This window comes from Manis javanica, chromosome 4 (genome assembly GCF_040802235.1).
Source record: "Manis javanica isolate MJ-LG chromosome 4, MJ_LKY, whole genome shotgun sequence".
Lineage (NCBI taxonomy): Eukaryota > Metazoa > Chordata > Mammalia > Pholidota > Manidae > Manis > Manis javanica.
In genome coordinates, this window is record NC_133159.1 from 6,881,908 (window position 1) to 6,888,770 (window position 6,863).

Sequence of the window (6,863 nt, forward strand, 5' to 3'; positions counted from 1 at the left end):
CTGGGAAACAGAGGTGACCCCTCCACACACGCGCTGCAGGATCGCCTTGAGCACCTTCTCACAGCTGGCCCTGCCGGGCACAGAGAAACACAGGTTAGAGACCCTGCAGGTGGCCCTGGCTTTAGGCATCTGCTGTGGAGTGTCTCCCAGATGCGGCTTCCAGACAAAGCTCAGCCCCTTCTTGGTAAGTGCCAGCCGCCTGGGTGGTCTGGTATCGGAATGAAATCCAGAGGCTAGAAGAAGCCTGGGTTCAAATTGCCACCAGTTTCCTGAAAGTTCCTTCTGGAGCTTCAGGCAAACCCATGGGTTGAGTAAGGAAAAAAACGGACCCCTCACTTAAAACCAGGTGTCAGCAACTGTCCTGAGCCAGCCAGGCAGAGAGAGTTCCCGCCCGCCCCCGCCCCTCGTCCTCATTCTCTTTCCCCAGCTCTGCAGGCTGGGGCAGCACTGCCCGCCACACAGCAGACCCTGCAGAAAGGAAGCAGCTTCTTAGCTGGCACCTAAAAATATTGACTTGGGTTTTTTCTTTAAATAGAAAGGAAATTCAGCTTGCTCCACCCCAGTCCTCCTCCTCCTGGGTTCTGGGTGGGTACCCTGGGGACCTCACCCGGACTCAGCTTCCCCAGTGCCTGGGCAGCTATGCTGTAGAGGATGGAGCAAAGAAGGGCAGGGAGGGGGACAGGGAGAGGGCTGCCTGCTCCCGAGGGGCCCCTGGGGCACGGTGGGAGGGGCTGACCCCATGTCCCAGGGCACCGTTCATCCAGAAAGGCACCGGGTTTCTCTGTGGCACCTAGAAATCATAGGTCAAGGGCAGCCAGACGACCCGTGAAAAGAGAAGTGGGTAGGGAGGCTCTGAGGTCCAGGACCACCTGGCTCACTGACCTTGCCTTCCCCTAGGTCCTCCATGGGCCTGCGTCAGCTGTGGCCAGTGACCGCGGCAGGTGTTCTCTCTGGGTCTGAGCTCTGCCTGGGACAAGAGGCCACTGGGCCTGACAGCTCTGCTCCCGTGGTGCGGCTTCACTGGGGTCCTCAGGCACGTGAGTAAGAGCTCTCCTGGGGCCCCTGCACATAGGTGTCCTGGCTTGGTTCCCAGCCACCACCACCCAGTGGAACACTAGAGAGGGACCCTTGTGCCCTGTTGGGAGCCACCTCCGAGACAGGTTGTTAAGGGTAGACAAATTAGAGGTAGATCGCCGAGCACGCTGGTCACAAGCACAGACAGGTCTGCGCAGGCAGGAAGCCGGCCAGAGGGCTGCCTCTTGCGGGGAGAGTGAGGATCCCTTCTGGACTCTTTGAAGCCCCTTTTCTCCAGTTGATTTGTATTATAATCAAAATAATGCATGCAAATGGTTTTTAAAATACCAGAGTGCTACAAGTAAAACAAAACACCCCAGCAATTTCCTGCCCCACCCCTCCCACACCTAATTGCTACACCCAGGAGGTGGCTACTTGTAATTCTTTGTAGCTGTTGTTTCAGATATTTACCGCCATGTTTCTCAATACCCTGCTTATACTATTGTTTCATGATTTTTTCATTTTTGAGATTACCTAAATGTCTAAAATCTAGAAGCTACCTTGAATAATGTAAAGCTGAGTCTTGAGCCAGATTACCTGGATTCAAATCCATGCTCTGCCACTTACAATGGTGCCACCCTGAATAAGTTATTTACCTCATCCATGCCTCAGTTTCCTTATCTTTCCCATGTGGCTCAGATGAGTCGTAAACGGATTGACACGTGTACTTTGGGCCTGCACATAAAAGCTCTCAATGAGTGCTGACCATGGTGTAACTCCAGGGAGAGGAAGTCCCTGGGCAAAATACCTCTAAAACCGAAATCAGTTAAAGGGAGAAATAAAGTTTAAAATCTGTTTATTGCTTACAAACTGCAGTCTGGGGCTGTCTCTCTTTCCTGCTCTGGCAGAAGCAAACCCACCCTCCCTCTAACCGCTCAGGTTCCCATAAGCCCTGGGGCGCCATTGATTGATATGGAGATGGACTACTACCCTCCACCCCTGAGGAACGCCTGTTGATATGCCAATGCACTAAAGCCAGGCAAGATATTCTGGAAATATTACAATTTTGCCCACACATGGCTACTATTATTGTCATCTTCCATCGGTGAGAGATGAGAATCCACACTCTTCTTTGAACTTCCTAATGGGATTATATTACAGTGTCCATTAAACATGTCCATTATTATGATTATCTAAGTATTGTTCACAGTTGAACCATGTGGTATATATTTCCTTTCTGGTATATTTTTTTGTTTTGTTTTTCTTGCAGTTAATTATTGCTTTGTGTTTTTATTTCCTATTGCTAATTCTTCCCTCCAAATCTCTGAGAAAACTGTGACTCTCCTCTTAACACATCAGGTTAAGACATCCACGGATTCCCCTTCTGGAAGCTTCTGGCCTCCAACACAGCATGGTTGCTTCTTGAGCAAGGGTCCAGCATGGGCAAGGGCCAGTGAGAATGAACACCTGGACCTGGGTTCTAAACTCCTCTCCTGTAGAAGGAACCATAGCTCCTTGTAGAGAATGCTGAGTCCAGGGAAAGTATAAAGTGAGCCTGGACCATTTTGCCCAGCAGGAGAAGAAATACTCATAGGATGGTGGAGACATATCAAAAGGACACAGGAGAAGTCAGCTTCTGAAGGGAGTCCCACTGAGCACAATCTGAGCATTAAAATAAACCCGGATAGTAGTGGATTATAATCCTCTGAAATGGGAGTCCATGAGTCCATACTAATAGAAACAAATAAAGAAAATGAAAGTTTGAATAGAAGGGAATAGTCTCAAAGGACCTACCTACAACATATTTAATAATTACAAAGGGGAAAAGAGTAACTTTACAACAGAAAAGTCTGGCACACACCACGTTAATTAAGCGATCAATATGAATGTCACCGGTGATGGGACACATCAGAAAGCCAAGTGCCCTCTGATGGGTGGCAACAAGAACCCAGCATCGCTTCTGTGATCTTCTTGTCAGAGAAGCACAGCCAGGACCTAGTTGTGAGGAAACATCAGGCACACGCAGATTGAGGGACACCCACAGAACCCTGGCCTGTAGTCCTTAAAAGGGACAAGGTCATGAAAATCAAGGAAAGGTGGAGGAAATGTTCCAGACGGAGGGAGGCCAACGGGACACAGCGACTCACTGGGCTGCGTGATTCCGCAGTGGGCTTTTCGCTAGGGTTATTATTTGGACAAGTGGCAGAACTTCAGTGGGGCCAGGGGATTCGATGGTGGTTTGTACCAAAGTGGATTTCCTGCCTTGGTTGGACGTGCTGTGGTCAGGCAGGGGAATGGCGTGGTTCTGGGGGTTGATGGGGCAGCATTGTCAGAACTCTCAAGTGGATCCAGAAGAGAAAATTATTTACGTTGTTCTTACAACTTCTCTGTAAGCTTCAGATCATTGAAAAACAAACAAACAAAAGTCATTCATAAAGGCACAGAGTCATTTCAGCAACCCAGAAGCTGGTGGAGGCTCTACCAGTCTGTGACCAAGAAAGAAACATGTCATGTGAAGCTCCCGAGCTTTGGGGCTGAGTGTTAGCATGCGCCACCTTTCCCTCTAGACTGGGCAGCCCTCCTTGGCTATCCATTCACATTCGAAAGTGAGGCGGAAATTGCTGATTAGAAACCAGCGTGTATGTGGGGCCTGCACTTGATTGGCCTGGAGGCCAGTGTGAAGATCTGTACAACTTTGCTCTTGGAAAGATCAGTTTCCCAAGAAGAGATTCCTCTAGTCTCACGTCTGTGGGGAGAACGTTTGACTGCCCGAGCCCTGGGACCCGGGGAAGGGACAGCAGTGGGGGAGCCGGTTCAGCCTGCAGACTCAGGCTTTATCCCCTCCCTTGTGCAGGTGCTCCCCTGGCCTGGTGTCTTGAGCCCAGATCCCCTCTGGGCTGGTCTCCCAGCTCCCCCAGGGTGGGCTCCTCCTGGTCATTGGATCTGTGGATTCAACTTCCTCATGTGCATGTCCAGCCAGTTCTCCCGTCTGCCCAGCTTTCGAGGGACTGTATATGCCCCCCTCCTGAACTGCCCAGGCGCCAACAGGCGGCCACTGGCTTCCTGGCGTTCCCCCACAGCCACTGCCTCGCTCTGCACGTTCTGTGACGTTCTGCTGACACCTTCACAGCTATCTTCCCTCCCATCCTCTTTGTCTTCAAGCGTTCATACTTGAAAAGGCTCATGTTAGTGAAATTTGGGGGGGAAGACTGGTACCTGCACATCGGGCCGGCCCTGCTCCAACAGGAGCCCCCTTCTGTGGAGGCGCTGCTGCAACGAGAGTGACAGGAGCGAGGCTGGGCCCTCCACCTGCAGAGGCTCCACCTGGCTCTGCTCCAAGGGCCTCATGAGCACTAACTTGTCCCTGCAGAAGCCGAGGAAAGGAGGAGGAGAGAGCCACTGTGCGGGAGCACTGCCAGGCTGGCCTTGCTGCCGGCTGCCCAGCCTTCCAGGGCTGTTCTCAGGGGAGCCCCCGGAACTGCAGCTGAGGAACAGGAATTTCTCCTTTGGCTCCCATAGGCCTTTGGTCAAAGGTTTGCCCTGTGGGCATTGACCACCCACACCCTTGGGCTGCCCCACACTCTGCCCAGCCTCAGCAGCAAGTGGGAAGCCCACACACAGGTCAGGAGCACAGGGTCACTGTCAGGTAAGGCCAGCAGAGCAGGTTGCAGGGAGTGACAGTGATGCTGGGGACCCACCATAGGAAGGGTGAAGGCAGGGTCTGCACAGCACTCCTGGGGATCCCTGTTCACAGACGGGGAGCCTGACGCAGAGGCCAGGTGACACCTAAAGTCACGGTCAGTCTGGGATTCAACCGTGGCCACTGGGTCCTGAGTCCGTGCACCACCCTGCCTTTCTGGGGGCTACCTATACGACACACATAATAATATAACAATAATTTAATAGGGGTGTGGGGGCTGAGCTTGGGGCTCACTCTGGAGGAAGGAAGGGGTCTCCCCAAAGTGGGTTCTGAGGTGCCTGTGGGTCCGTGGTACAGAGAGGCTGCACAAATATTTCTGCTTCCAGATTTGGAATTTAAATCCAAAGCACTGAGGATAATTTCTGGCTTTTGCACCAGCTCATTCTGAGACCTGGAGCAAGTTACTCATGCCTGTGTGCCTCAGTTTCCCCAGCCAGCCATCGTGGTGTTCAAGATCTGCCCTCTCCCCAGTGCTGACCTGGAGGGATCTCTGAGTTACAGCTGCCCAGCTAATGTTCCAGGTGAAAAAGGAGAGTGTGGGTCGGCTACTGCCTGTCTCTGGGGAGGGGGGTCTGTGAGGTAATTTCTAGAACAAGAGGGAAGGGACAGCAGGTCACTGCTGGGCTGCAGGCTGGCAGGAGTGCTGTCCCCGTGAGCAGTGAGAGACACAGGAGCTGTGAGGTCGGTGAGGAGAGATTCCTCCCTGGGGTTCCCCTCGGTGACCACGGTCAGGGCCTGCCTCTCTTGGCCTGTGGTGGAGGTGGACAGCTGCCTTTATGTTCTCCGTGGGAGCTTATCACTGACCTTTCAGGGGTCTCAGGGAGACGTTTGCCTGAAGGCCGGCACTGAGGCCCAGGGCACGTCAGACACACACAGCATCCAGAACCTCCTGGAATTCTTCATCCCTTCATTTCCAATGATTCAGCTTGCTCAAGCAAATATATATAGTCAAAAAATATTGACTGAGGACTGCAGGACAATAAGTTGTTTAGTAAGTATTTGCTGCCCATCATTCCACCCAGAAGCACCCTTCCCCACCCCATGACCTGCAGCTCTGCCATGGGACTAGTTTTGGCTGATGGGAAGGAAGCAGACATGACTCAAGTGGGGATTGAAATGCCCTGCACTATGGCGCTTTCCTTCTTTGCACTGCTGCCATTGCCGGGAGAAGAACTTTCCAGGGCCTTCTGCTGCCCCTTCAGCCTGAGCCTCAGGATGAACATCAGAGCAGATCTGGGAGCCAAGCCAGGCAGCCCAGAAGCTCAAAGCAGAGGCACCCAGTCAAGCCCAGAGGGACCAGCCACTCTGCAAAAATGTCAGAGGGAATCAGTGATTGTGGCTTGAAGCCACTCAGTTTTGGGGGGTGGTTTGTTACACAGCAATGGCTGACCAATATAAAAGCCTACTGTGTGCAAGGGTCCAAGATATGGAAGTGTAAAAATCTCCCCTGTGACATGTGTACAGAGGGAGGGAACCTGGAAGAGTGTGCAGTAGGTGGAATGATCAGGTTGGATCGGATGGGAGCTGGAGGAGGAATAAAGGGTGGCTCCAGGAAGCAGGCAAGGGAGGGGAATCCAGGCAGAGAGGCCACAGGGCAATGCTTCAGGGCAGGAGGGAGCATGGAAGACACTGGAGAAGGAAGGTGGTGGAGGCAAGAGAGACAGGAGAGGGTGCCGTGTGAGGCTGATGGGGCAGGTGGAAGCCAGACCACCAAGAGCCTCATGGGCATATTAAAAATTCTGGACTCTATTTTAAGAGCAGTGAGTCGGGGTCCATGTGTGACATGCATTTTGCGAAAGTCACTTCCATTGTTGAAGGAAAACCCTGGGGGAACCATGAAAGCCAGTAGGAAGGCAGGTGAGGAGGCCAAGCAGCCATCCAGGTGGGAGGCGATGATGGCGTGTGAATTCATTTCCTAGGGCTGCTGTACCAAATCCCACAAACTGAGTGGCTTGAAACAGCAGAAGTGTATTCTGTCACAGTTCTGGAGGCCAGAAGTGCAAGATCAGGTTGGTCAGCAGGTCATGTTCTCTGAAGACTCTAGGAGAGAATCCCCCTTGCCTCTGCCAGCTTCTAGTAGTAGTTGGCAATCCTTGGCCCTCCTTTGCTTATAGATAAATCATCCCAGTCTCTGCCTCTGCCACCACGT

At 52.4% G+C, this 6,863-nt stretch overlaps 1 long non-coding RNA gene across 1 annotated transcript; it reads left to right on the plus strand.

Moving 5' to 3' along the window:
- On the plus strand, nt 1-2,188 carry LOC108398238 (uncharacterized). The gene is made up of 3 exons (XR_001853374.3): nt 1-184; nt 898-1,037; nt 1,954-2,188. It is a non-coding gene; the product is annotated as an uncharacterized lncRNA (long non-coding RNA).
- The last annotated feature ends 4,675 nt before the right edge of the window (nt 2,189-6,863 follow it).